Source organism: Taeniopygia guttata, chromosome 20, assembly GCF_048771995.1.
Source record: "Taeniopygia guttata chromosome 20, bTaeGut7.mat, whole genome shotgun sequence".
Lineage (NCBI taxonomy): Eukaryota > Metazoa > Chordata > Aves > Passeriformes > Estrildidae > Taeniopygia > Taeniopygia guttata.
In genome coordinates, this window is record NC_133045.1 from 468,175 (window position 1) to 482,533 (window position 14,359).

Here is a 14,359-nt window from a genome sequence, read left to right on the forward strand (position 1 = left end):
AGTTAATTTATCAAGTCTTTCTTTAATAATATGAATCCCACTTTTCTTCTATAAAGCTATACAAACCCCTTCTCAGGAAATGAACACAGAATCTCAAGTAGCCTTATTTTCCCCTGATTTACTACCTGATGGTCACTTTGTGCAAAGAAAATTCCATGAGAGTCCTCCAAGCACCATGCTTCCTTACTCCTAGACTGCCTTTAGTGCTACAAGTGCCTCCTAAGTTAAGCAATTAATTACAAAATACATGTATTTCTAACCTTTGCTTTGTGATCAAAATAATTATTTTTCTAACAACGTTCAACGGTAACATAAACAAACATGTTTAACAGTGTTTTCAAATTTTAATATTGTTGAAGCCTTTGACAAAGCAGATTTTCACGTAATTTTTCATAATAAATCCAACTCTTGCTGCTATTTTGTACATCACTTAACATGTCTACACGTACCTGTCCCAGTGTGCACTCAATCCCTCCCAGGTAGTCATCATCATTTAAATCAAAGGACTTGCTATCAATATCATACACGCTGAATTTCAGTTTCCACACTTTCTCAAAGTAGTAGTCCACAACCAGCTTCTTTCTTTCACAACCAGCAGAATTCAGGGTCTTGGCAGTTCTTGAACTTTTCAGTGCGATCTAGCTGCACAAACACGGGAGCAAAGCTGTTGACAATGAGTAAGAAGCCCATATTCTCCCACACAACTTTTTACCTGCACCAGATGGACACAGGCACCAGCAAGGCGACACACCCTGGACCATGCCCCGTGCTCAGTGACAAACTGGGCTGACCGATGGATCACCAAGAAAGGAAATGGCATTGAAAAACACTATTGTATGGGGAAATTCTGAAAACTAGGGGGGAAAGACTGCTGAAACAATGTATTCTGGAGTGCGTGGTCTAGGGCAAGTCATATTGTCACAGGCAAATGAGCTTCCTGATGCAACTATGAGCAAACAAGTCAGCAGTTAAAGAAAACACTGAAGGTTTGAGTGTGAGCAATGGGACTGCTCACTAACCGTAAATCTGAATTAAGTATGTCATACACCTGCCAGGAAGACCTACGGGATGGAAAAGGGGAGACTAGGCATGTTTACAGCCACCGGCAGCGCGCGGCCACAGGCCGCTCTTACCTCAGCCCAGCGGCCATCGCCCGCGTCCCGCAGCAGGACGCAGAGGGGGTCCGACCTGGAGCTCAGGTCCCCGTGGAGGCGGCTCCGGCAGGCCACAGACAGCTCCATCCGGGATACGCACGCGGCCATCTGCGGGCAGAGCACACCGTCAGACGGCCCGGCCCGGACCCCGCGTGGCCCCGGTGCGGCGGAGCGGAGGCACGCGCGGGCGGGGCGGGGCCGCGGCCCCCGGCGCTCCGCGGCACCGCCCGCCCCGGGCCAGGCGGGCGCGGAGGGGCGCGGTACCTCCGCGTAGCCGGGCACCAACTGCGGCCCGCCTCGCCCCTCGGCTCTTGAATTCACCTATTTCTACCAGGCTATCCCCGCTGCTCCGGCTCCCCTCGCAGGAGCCCTTCCCTCTGCCTCGGTGCGTGCTGCTGCCTCAGGTTTCTACAAAAGGGCCAGGCGTGTTGTCCCCGCCCCGGGACCGTCGCTCACAGCCCTGCACAGTGACCGGGACCTCCGTCCCGCCAGCGCCGCAGCCACCGCCCTGCGCCTAAGAGTGGCCCCACGTGGTGAAAGCACTGCCAAAGCACCCCCTGCTCACCCATGGAAGCCACAGAGCCCCCCGTGCTTTTGCCGTGCTGGCTTCCAAAACGCCATAACATCATCCCGCAAACAGGGGATAACTAAATTTTATTAGACATTAAACTGCAAACATTCTGTTTGAGGAACAGCTATAATTCTCAAAACTGAATTAGAAGATAAACCTTTAAGCACCAAAATATTACAGAGACTGGACAGTTTGATGACTAGAGTTTGAAATGGGATTATTTAATAGAGAAGCTTCTTCTTCTGAGTCTGGAAAATAAGGAAATACTTGCTTTGGCTTTTTAGTGCCCAAGTACCCCATGGCTTCCTCATACTTGCAGGGTGAATATATTTAACTCAAAGAGTTGAGCTTTTATTGTACAATATTTAATCCCTTGGGCATCCCAGTCAGCAATCTATCCTGGACAAATGTTAACAAAGTCACTTAGTACACCAGTGTGTGGCACTCAGGTGCTCTAGTGATGGTGGCAGGAAAAACCAGCACTCAGTAAAAATTAGCAAAGCTTTAGGCAAAGACAATCATTGTGCAGCTTTCAATCAAGGTCATCATCATCACTTGGTTTAACACCAGCATATTTTAAAAAACTTGTTTGAAGTACTCTGGTGGTCAGCTGTTAAAACTACTGGCAGAAGCCATCAATTTTCTACTTAGTTGCCTTCAACCCCAAGTAAAATTCACAAAGAAACCACTGACTTTAATAAATGCATTTCTTGTGTTCCAAGTCACAGCTATCAAGTTTTTTCTTTACTGACACATATCATTCCACCAGACCAGCTTTCATCTCACACAGACTCACATGGGCGCAAACAGACAACAGCAAAACTTTGTTTGACACTCACTATTTGACAACAAGACTAGGACATCCAGTCTGAGATCCTTTGCCAACATTTTGCCTCTGTTTTTCTCTACTGCAACAAAGAGTTCTGTACTAACAGGAGGCACCTTTCCTCCCCACTAGAGCTCAAAGCATCAGGAGTAAGTTAACCTCAAAGAAACGGCTCCCCATAAGCTTTTAGCATCCCCAGTCAGCAGTGGCTCCTTTCTGGGAGGAAACCACTACTGCAGATCTTAAGCTGCATACAGAATAAGCCCATATATATATTTATTCCATGTCACAACGATACCAAAAAGGAAGAGTTGGAGATGGCAATTGTTATATCACACAGTGAAGCCAGGAGGTGAAGGGACACAAGTCCTCAAACCCAATCACCTCTTATCTGCTACCTGAATCTCTTCTCCAGATCAGCAGCAATGAAATTCTGAACACACTCCACTGTTTCAAAGATTTGACTTCCAGTACCCTAATACCCAGAAGGCTGTCTCATCTGATTGTTTTAAATTTAGTAACAGTATAGGATTTCCCTTGAAATAAAGCTCAGCTGTTCTGTTGAACCACTGGGGACATTTACAAACTACAAGGGATCCTTTCCCACTATATCCTCTTGCTCCGTCAGGAGATCACAGGACACTCACTGGTGCACGTAACCAAGACACAACAGAGCACCAGCAGGCCAGCTGTTTGGAGTAGCTGAGCAGGAACTGTCCTAACTGGCCGTACACCCTTCCTCACCAACTAAGGAGATAACAAGAAAGCAGGTTTAACAACTACAGACTGAATCCTTATGAAAGAAGGGAGAGTTCCTTAACAGATTCAGATTAAAAAAAAAATTAACCCGAAAACACCAGTTTGAACCTCAGACAGCAATTATTTATAGATTACTGCCTATGGATGTCCTCAGAGAGCCCACACAACCTTCTTTTCATCTCATGGCTACCCAAAGACTGTGCAAACTGTATGGTGTTCTCCAGTATCAGTCGATTCTTTGAATGCAGCAGAAGAAAATCCTGCCTTAGACACCCCTGCAGCAAGAGGAGTGGTCTGCTAAGACACAGCATCCATTTCAGCCAAGCCTGAAGACTACTTAGTCCACAGGTAAGCAACTTTGCCTAGTTACCCTGTTCATGCAGTTAACTGAGTAGCACAAATCTCTGGAAATCTGCCTGCATTGGAAAAGCTTAGAAAGATCAAAAGTTTAACATATTTTCATCTCCAAAGAGACACATATATTAAAAAAAAAAAAAAAAAAAGGAAAAAAAAAAAAACCCTGAATGGGAAGAAAAAATAGTGAAGTTCTTCACCAATTAGAAAAACTAGCTCCAACTTGATTTTTTTAACAGGATTTCATTATGATAATATTAGCTCAAATTTTTTCTTATCCTCCAAAAAGTAAGAATTTCTAGAATTTACTTTCATTTCTCATAGTAAACTAAAGTGATTGCATCTCTCTATAAAAAAGTGAAATGTTTATGTGAAATGTATCAGCTGACTATCTCCACTTCTTTCCACAGTCTCAGTTATTTTCCTACAAGAGAAGTGACAATTCCAAAATTTTTCAAAATGCCAGCAATTAGTGCTTGGACTTAGAACCACGCCACACCTAACACAACTCCCCACCCTGTTTCTCTTTAAGCCAGAGCCTATGATGCTTTCTCTGATTTGCTCTTCCACACAATGCTGCAACATCATTTTGGCATTTCACTACTCCAAGCTGCCCAGCTGGCACATGCCAGCTCACTGCAAGGGACAGGTACTATGGCATCAATCAGCGCTGACACTGTTGGAGCAGTAACACTTCACCAATTACCAGAGCTGTGCAATAGCCACATGATCAGAGAACGATCTTCTAGTGGTTACTAAGCTCAAACAGTGTACAAAGGCTCTGATCTCAGGCTAAGCATACTGTTTGCTGCAATTACACTGAAAGAACTTGGGGTTTTATTATTTTTATTAACAGTCTTCCTTTTTTTCCTCAGCATGCATTCAAGAGCACCAATTGTATTCTGCTTGCAGACTGGAATCAGCATTTCACAACCACACAAACTTAGTTTTTAGACTTGCAACAGTATTTATAATGACAGAACATTATTTATATTTGTTGCAACACATTTTTTTCCAACAGTTTCAGAAATTCTAAAATGCACTGTTTTCCTATTTTCCACCTCACAGCCACCCTTGATAATTAGTATTGATGCCTACTACTTGAACCTTCTGGTTTACAGAAGACAGTAGCTATTTCCAAAGCAAAACCAGCCACTAGAGCAAACTACTTTCCACAATGTTATCACATTTAATTTATAAATAATTTACTATACATTGATCCTGATCAGTTTGCAATAATAACAGTTTAACAACCACCACCTGTCATTAGTAAATTAAAGTACAACATGGTCTGGAAGTCTCAAAACTATTCTAGCCACAGAAATTCAGATTACCAAGTGAAAATGGACTCCAAAAGCAGTAATAAATTCAAATTCTCTCTAAATTACAGAAAACAGACCTACTGAGTACATCCCATCATTGTGGTTTCAAGCAAAAAAGGCAAGCCACCAGGTAAGTGCTGTTGCTTGAAAGAGCTTGTAAAATACAGCTGAGATTGTGCTACACCCCCATGATCAATGATTATATGGACAATAGCCACAAATATCTGATCTACTGTTCCCACAGCCTGGGGATCTATTTGAGGAGAGGCATCACCTGTGAAGCTTCATCTTGAGCCAAATTATGTACATTCCCTCAAGGGAAGAATTTCCAACATACAGCTTCAGATCCATCAGGTACCTCTATTTTTTGTTCTTATTTAGAATTGCATGATATAACACCACATTTTGAAGAAAAAAAAATACATCACCCATGTTATCCCTACCAAAATACTATCCATAGAAATCTGCAACATCTCAAGCACATACTCCAGAGAAGTCTTTCACTGCTCAACCAGGTATCATTCCCACTTGTTTAAGTAAAACACAGAATGGCTCCATACTAGGTACACTTTAAGAAGTGCTCAGACAACCAAAATTAGGTCCAGTTTAAAAGGTCAAAATCATTTTTACTATGCATACTAGCTTTTACCTGCAAAGATGATAATAAACTCCAATAGCTGTACAATACCGACAAAAAGATAAATCTCAACTTTTCAACAGAGTTTTTCTACACTCAAATGAAGTACAGCATTAATGAAGTTGGTCCCAAGCAAACCAAGATTAAAAAAAAAAAAAAAAAAAAAGCTGCTTTCTAGGAAAATTACATAGGACATCTACGCTGCACAGAATAATAAGCAACTACCTGCTATTTTCTGGAGTTTCATATAGGTATTTCAGAACTTCCAAAATTTTGCACATTTCTGCAGAAAAAGCAACCTCCTTCCACATTTCTAACATAAAGAAAATGAACACATTGACAAGTCTATAATATTAAATTTATTATTTCTCTAGTGATTGAGCTTAACCAAAGCTTAAAGCAAGTCAATTGTAAGAGAAGAAAGCACTGTACACTTATGGTTGAAGAAAACTTCAAGTGTGGTTGAAGGCTTTAAGTGTCCCAGTTCAGAGCTTTGCAGGGTCTTAATTTCCCCAAAATCCCCCCATTTCACCACATACGGGTGCCTGAAGCATAAATAAACTCCTCTTTACTTATGCCTCCTATATGAGTGCCACCATTTAGTCAACTAAGGATCAACTGCTGGACACTCTGAGAATTATTGAATTACATAGTTTGCTTTATACACTTCCATCCCTCAGTAGGCCTTAAGGCCAGAGGCTCCTTTTCAGGCTGGAAGAATGAGGTGAAGCCAGTGAGCACTGGGCGACAGGGGCATTGCGATCACCTCAGCATGGCAGGTCACAGTACCCAGTCACCCAGAGGACAAGAAAAAATCTAATAACTTGATGGCATCAAACACCACCAGCAGTATTTTTAGCAGTGCCAGGAGGAGGTATCTTCTTGAGAGAAAACAGTAGCACTATCTCCGAACACAAGCCTCGTGGGTCAGCCTGGTTTTGCTGCTCTGCATAAAATGAAATATAAGTAAGGATTCAGCCCAGGAAAATCTGCAGGATTTTTGTATTTAAACACATTAATAAATACACATTAAATACTGTACAAAATACCCATCCAACTCTATGGCAGTGTACACCGAATTTAACACATTAATTTAGCATCTTGTTTAACTCAGACTTGAAGCTTTAATGCATATGGTCCAGAACAGCTGATTTCCAAAGAATTTACTCTCTACTGGATTGGCCATAACTCCTGCCTTGCATTCTGCTTACAAACCCAGCACAACTGTCAGCAATTGTGCCTGCAGGATGTCCCTACTGCAACTTCATCATCTTGGCCTTTTGCTATCCAACAACTCAATAAATTAATCCAACACATGTAACAGCATCTCTGTTAATTAATCTTGCAATTGGCAAAAACCCTCTCCCCCTTGTCTCTTGCTTAGTTTAATCCCACATTTTCCAGTTATTGCCCAGCTTTTTTCAAAGCTCTTTCTCTCTTTTTCTGCTGTGATCCCAAAATATGCAGACCACCAGAAGCAATTCTTTCTCTAATTATTAGTTCAATTTGAGGGGGCAGCCTGTTACATTTTGAGTTTTGATATTACAAAGCTGATCCTAGTGCTGAGGTCAGGATCACTTCTGAATGTTATAAAAGTTATAATTTGATCCTTCTTTCCTGAACAGCATAAGGCTCTAAAAGAAATCATACAGCTAGGTTTGTAACACCAGATGCACCAAAATGTGTCTTTATTTTAAACTGAGAGTAAGGGAGTCTAATGAGAATGACCACAGTCCACAAATTATTAGTCAATAAAGGGCTTTTCCAGCACTCCAGTTCTTCCATGGGCCACAGAACCTCATTCCACAGCCCTAGATGTTCTGCAGAAAATATAAATGGCTGAAATTTTTTCTATAATTTCATTATTTGTGGCAGTTTGCAATGAGGAAGCAAGTGTGGTAAGTTCACTACTGCTACAGGCAGGGAATATATCACTATTGCCCACACTGTGTTCCAAGCTGTCACCATACATACAAGGAGTTAATTAACTGCTATTACAAATTTGACATATAACCTGAAACAAAAGGCATCTCTAACTGTTATAAAAGAATGGTGAATACTATGAAGAACAACATTCTAAACAAAATGCTGTCAACTTGATTCAGTCCTGATAAAGAGTGCCCATGGTTCATCAGCCAGCCTTAATTCCAGGGATGAGAGCTCCCAGGGAGGACAGACACATATCCTCCAGGGTGAAGCAGAGGCTGTGCTGATGCTGAAACTCTGAGCCATGACCAAGGGTAAGACGCCCAGCCTCTGAGCTCAGAACTGGACTGCAGGCCTCATCAAACACTTTATTGACCACTGCACACCTATGGACCTGCTAAAAAACAGGAAGGTACAACCTGGCTTTATCCACTGAGCTGTCTCCATATGAATACTGAAGCTCCAATATCACCATGAAAATGAGGGGGGGGGGGGGTTGTGGTGTGTCCAAAGTCAGCTGATGGGTACAAGCTGTGACAATCCAACCTCCAAGAAGCTCCCAGAAACAGACTAAGTACAGCTCCCATTTATAATTACAAAAATAACAAGCTTAGAACAGTAAAAAAAAAAAAAAAAAAAAAAAAGCTGAAACAAAGCTCAACAATCACAAATAGCATGGTAATTTTGGTAATTTCCAGTAAAAAATGCAAACAAGAACTTCAATCAGTTCATCTTCTTTACTGCAGCTTCCCCCCAGCCAAGTGACAAGTCCCAACTCTGGGGAACAAGCACCTTCTACAAATTCACCTTTCCACCTGTACAACGTTCACTATTAACTTGTACACCACCAATATACCCCTTAATCACAACCAATAAACTCAAAAAAATGATCATGCATGCCTTCACTATAGATATATTCTCCAGTTTTCTGAGAAACAAGCAACTGATAGGTCAAAACTGAAACTATTTCAAATATTACTTTGGAACATATTAAATTACAAAAGGTTTTAAATTAACACCTGGACTTAAGCAAAACCTGTTACTAAACCAAATTCTTCATGCAAAGAAAAAATGTCACAGTTCTTCATAGTATTTAACAGCAGAATAGCAAAACCCATATCCTTGAAAAAGAACTTAACACAGGCTACGGCTTTGGAGACAGTCACCGGACTTAAGCTACAATAGTAACTGCAATCCTAGAAGTGTTCACTGACTCCTCCCAAGAAGTAAGATATTTTTCCCATTCCTTTCATATTTATTCAGCTGCTTTTTCTTTCTCCTCACCATGATTCTCAAGTATTTATTACTGAAACCTGAATAACAACTTAATTGAAAACAGACTTAACATCTCAATCACACAGATGTTTGTAACAACCCCAAACATGTGTTTTACATTGCAAATCATCTTTGCCTTTCTCCAGTAAGGTCTTGTTCTTTCCCTTAAACTCCAGCTATTTCTACTTCAGGCCTAAACATTCTGTCCCATTCCCCAGGTAAATCCAGCTGTCTATCACTCAGTCTTCCATTTTTCCATCCAAACTCATTAAGCTGAGATCAAAGACTACGCCATATTCCACCTCTTTGGTTCTTCAACTACATTTCAGTTTCACCAGCAAGTACCTCCACACACCAGTTCTTACTTACATGCACCCATGATTTTTGAAGTGATTCCTCAGCATTCATTCTGCTTTCCCCTTCACAACCTCTACCCTTCCCAAACTCTGGAAATCTAAACTATAGTACTACTATACTACACTACATCAATGTAATTTTACCCATTCCTCCAAAACTAGGCATGGTGACTTCAAGGCAGAAACTCAGTAAGTCCATCTGTCCGTAGTCTGTACTGTGTGAACAGCATGAGTTCAAAGTAAGACTTTAAATACAAATATGCTAGCAATACATTTTACTGATCTTTGCTATTATTATCATTATCTTTGCTATTGCTATTATTATCAAATTCATATGAAGAATTTTGGTGGCTACACTGTGCCAACAGCCATTTTAATCAATGAAAAGCTTGTCATACCTGCTTCTTTTCATTGCACTTGTTGAATAATCACCAGAAAAGATTGAAATACTACCGAGGAATTCTTTACGCTATTCTCAGTCGCCCTGCAGTTATCATGGCACAGTGACAACTCTTGCTTAAAAAATTAATAAGGACATAAAGCAGAAGTGACCTTTCAATTTCTCACACTTTAAGAACAACATTACCCCTTCACATTATATGTCCAGCTTTCTTCTTTATGGACATTATTACTGAATTTGGCTCACGAAATACAATCTGGAAAAAATCCCAAACTGCACTACTCCTAAGAAATTGATTTCTTTGACTTATTCATTTCAAGTTCAGCCTAATTGCCAATACTCTTTCAGTTCTTTCTGCTTTCAAGTGTATGCTTCCTTTTAAGAGAGAGATTCACACTGATACTACTTTTCTGTCACCAATTATTACCACCTACAGCATGAACATCTTAACTTCTCCATATCTGCTGTAAAATAATGACACTTCTCAAAAAAAAAAAAACAACAACAAAAAAAAAAAAAAAAAAAAAACACAAAAAAAACCCCCAAAAAACTAAAAAATACCACCACCACAAAAGCCTGACATTAAGGAAGTAGGATAAAGGGAAGGATATGGCAAAGGATTTTAAAAGTTGTTTTTTCTCTCGCCATCCAGACTAACAGTAGAACAATTTAAAGGCCACAAACACCAAACAGACCTCATATTCTCTTTCTGTTCTGTTCCAGATCCAGCTTCTCTTGCCAGTACACCTTCACAAAAGCACAAACCCATTACAACAGTAGGTTCAAGCCACTCCATTTGTCAGAGACAAGTGGGCCAAATGATGACACAATCTTCTTGCATTAAGGGAGAAGCGACTACACAAATGCATGCAGACACCTATTTCCTCAATGCTCTTCCATGTTTGCTATCCACAGTATATGCACTGTAATAGTTTCTAATCTATACCCTGAAGAAATCTGTTGTCATCAGGTTTGAATTTGCTACAAAGGTATTCCACACCCTTGAGAAAACACATCTCTGCAAGCCAAGCACCTGAAAACTCCTACAACTCCCAACAGGGACCCTCTTTCTTTTCTCAAAATGAAATGAATAGTTTCAATAAACTTTTAAGAAACATGACTGAATTGAAGCAGACCAAATTCTCCAAGCCACCTCTCTGATGAAAAACCTAGAGTAAATTTAACAGCTACAAAAGAATTAAATAAATTATATTCACTCCAAGCAGAGAGACTCAGAGTTACCACCATTAGGTGGAACCTGCAAACTTGCATTACAAACTGCATTACAAACTGCACTACCCGTCTCAACCAGACAGCAGTCAGGACAAACATCAGACTGAATTTGGCACCACAGTCATTTGTCCACCACAGATTCAGAGCTTTTATGTGAACCTAATGCAGTAGCAGAGGGGATTTGGAAAGCACAATAATATTAAAACAGTATCTGTGAGCTGCCCAAAAAAAATCAAAAAGCAGGTTCTTCCTACCTAAATTATTTCTTCAAACTTAAACAAGACAGAGAAGGTTATACTACATCGCCACACCATGGTTGGCACAGAACACAGTTACAGGGATTCCTCTCACCTTTCAAAATAACAAAATTAAGTGATCCTATGGTTATATATTCATTCCAGTCACTGCACTGAAATAGCTGGTATTTCATAGAGATACATTACCTGCAGATTCATTAGGATTCATAGTACATTCACTCGTTATTTAGTTTAAAACTAAGCATTTCAGGTTTCAGAAAACCTACTGGTTTTTCTGCTTGAAGCTTTTTTTTTTACAGACCTAACTTAAGACAAAATTTGATACAAAAAGTAACACAATCTATCACGCAGAAGAAAAAGACTACAAAGTCTTTTGTTCCTGGAGACATTAAAGTAGCCAAATACTGCCTACTCATTCAAAGAAGTAGCATGATACAGTGCCTGCACTGCAAGGAAAAAGTGCCGTTTGGGTTATTGGCTTAACAAAACTAGTGTCAGTTACCCAAAAGTAGGGCTAAGTGTCCAGAGGACAAAAAAAGGCCTTCAAAGAATTCAAGACATTTGTGCAGTAGGTCATGGTGTTGTGCATGTAATTTTCCACATATACTTGAAAGGCTTTTTAAAGAGGTGCATCCAGTTAAAATATACACACTGACTTAAGTGATAACAACTACAGTTGTCTTTAAAAAACCCCAAACTTTAAAAAGACTTACCAACAAAAATATTCTTATTTACAATCCAAGAATAAGACTCCGCAGAGCTCAAGTTTAACTGTTTAACAGCAACTCATTTAGATCAATTACCTATCTCATACATTCTATCATAACAGCTGATTTTACATTTCAGATCAGTTTAAAAATACAAGGATTTAGTCACTGATTTATTGTGCTCCTTTTCACACAAACTCAGTGCTGAACTTTCTGAATCCATGTCCATTCTTCATTAGATCACAGCACTTGGTTGTTTTCACTATAGGTAAAGCATGACAGTTTGGCCTCTATCGTTCAATTTTCCCCCTAATGCCTCATCTCTGATGATAAAGCTGAAGTTCCCTTAAAATGAGGATGAAAACATTCTGCCACTTGCATACCAGAGAGACAAATTAGCTGTAACACCACCACTCTGCACACATACCTCCCAAAAGCACTCCAGTCAATATCTGAAGAGAGCTCTAAGTGCTATTAAAAACACTCTCATGTATTTATATAAGACTGGACCAGCAACACAGAAAACTGGCTCCGCAGCAAAGCTGAAATGTAGTGGGGGAACCCTAAGCAGATGAATTTTGATATTTAATAACTCTGCCTCCCCTTCTTAAGCAACAGGTTTTCCCGTATACTTCAGTCAGTGAACTGCCAGTGTCTAATGTTACTTTTAATTAGCCTCTTCACTTTTATAGCTGGTTGCACTAGTGTTGCTCAAACACATATGGTTTATAAATTCTGCCCTTGTATTAGAAACATTTGCCCAATAATGAAAAAGTATTGGCAACCACATTTTCCCTTCAGAGCTGAGCTTCCTGATCAAACAAGCAAGGACTTTCCACAATCCCTATCCATCCTCCCATCAAAACAAGTAGCAATGCTTTGGTTATACTGCGGAAAACAAAGAAGTTTCACAAAAAGCTCATTGAGAAGCACATTCTGGCAAATGCCACCACAGCAAAGTCACTAGACAAATGAGTGCTACACAGAGGCTTTAAATTTTAGTAACAGAGATCCTATGAATTTCATCATAAAAGGCACTCAAAATTATTTAAAAGGAACTCTTGAAGTAGTTTAGGTTCTGATTATATCACTGTTTTCCTCCCCAAATCTGCCTAAGTGACTAAAAAGCATTTCTAAGCTTTCTACAATCACATAGAGCAGTGCTACATCGACATACCACATTCAACAGAAAACAGTAGACATTAAACTATTTGTTCCAAACTCTCAAATTGCTAGCTGGAAGTTCCACCTTCTTTCAGATGGTCAGAAATCAGAGCCATACAATCCAACCAATTCTTTATTAAACTGTACTGTAACTACAACATGAAGAGTTGAAAGAGTCACCAGCCTTCCTGAAGTAGTGACCAGCACAAAAGGCACACTATGCCAGAGACAGTTTTAGACAGTATTAATTGCTATTTTCCCTGTCCAAGCCTTAAAAGTCCTTCCTTTTTGGTTTTAAACTTTACAGGGAAATTAAACTGACACCCCTGTGTACTGTGGACTGTAAGGGCAACCCCCACTCCAGGCCCCAAAGTCTTTCCTGGCTATGATCAACCAGGTCTAACTCACTGGCGATTCATAGCAAAAGCACTCAAAAGTTGAGGAAAATTGTGAAGCTGGTGTGAGAACAGCAAATACAGAGTTACAAACTGATTTTGTGGAATTCAGGCTCATGCTGAAAGAAGACACATTCCCTGTTTCTGAAAGCTTACCTAAAGGTATTTGGGAAGCAACTAGTAAGACCATTTGAATTTCAGGCTGTAGACACGAGAACACACAAGAAAGATAGCCACAAAGACGTAAGCTTTGCCTTTGCAGAAGCAGTAAAGGAACTCAGGTAGAACTCATCTGGCTAATTCTCTCTGAAGCTGTCATGCTGTGAATACAAAAACCAACCCAGAAGGGTAACAAAGGAATCTGCACAGAAATGAATACCAGCAAGTGAAAGGAGTCACAGCCAAACCATCTGACACCCATGTTCAGGCTGAACCTACCAAAAAAGAACCCTTTTAGGGCTGCTTTTTTTTTTGTTTGTTTGTTTGGTGTTTATAGCCAGGAGTGAAAAGCATCCAGGTCAGGGAGGCGGGAAACATTCCTTGCACAAACAACACCCAAACATTCCACATAGTAACAAAGCTCCAAGAAAATTACTAACATCATCTTCATAGAAAACTAGCCACAGTTAGACCTGCCTGATCATGAGTTAGGGAAAGAGAGGTGGATTTCAGTACACAGCCACAAATCAATGTGCATACTACCAAGCAACAAGTTTTCATTCCATGGAAAAATCCGGACTGTGGAAAAAACAAATCTCTGAACTGCAATCACATTCTCACTGCAAAAAAACAGATAGGAAGAGACCACTTTGAAGTTACTCTTCCTGCAGAAGCATGAAACAGCTTCCTTTCCTTTCCCTCTGTACATAAACTCTAGATCAGTTTTCCTAACATGAAAAAAATACAGCCACAGAGCAGCAAGGAGCATTAGCAAACCTGGAAAAGAGCAAAGATAACCAAATGTATTGAGCAACTCTGCCTCCAGACCAAAGCAGAGTTTATGAAAAACCTTACAGCAACAGA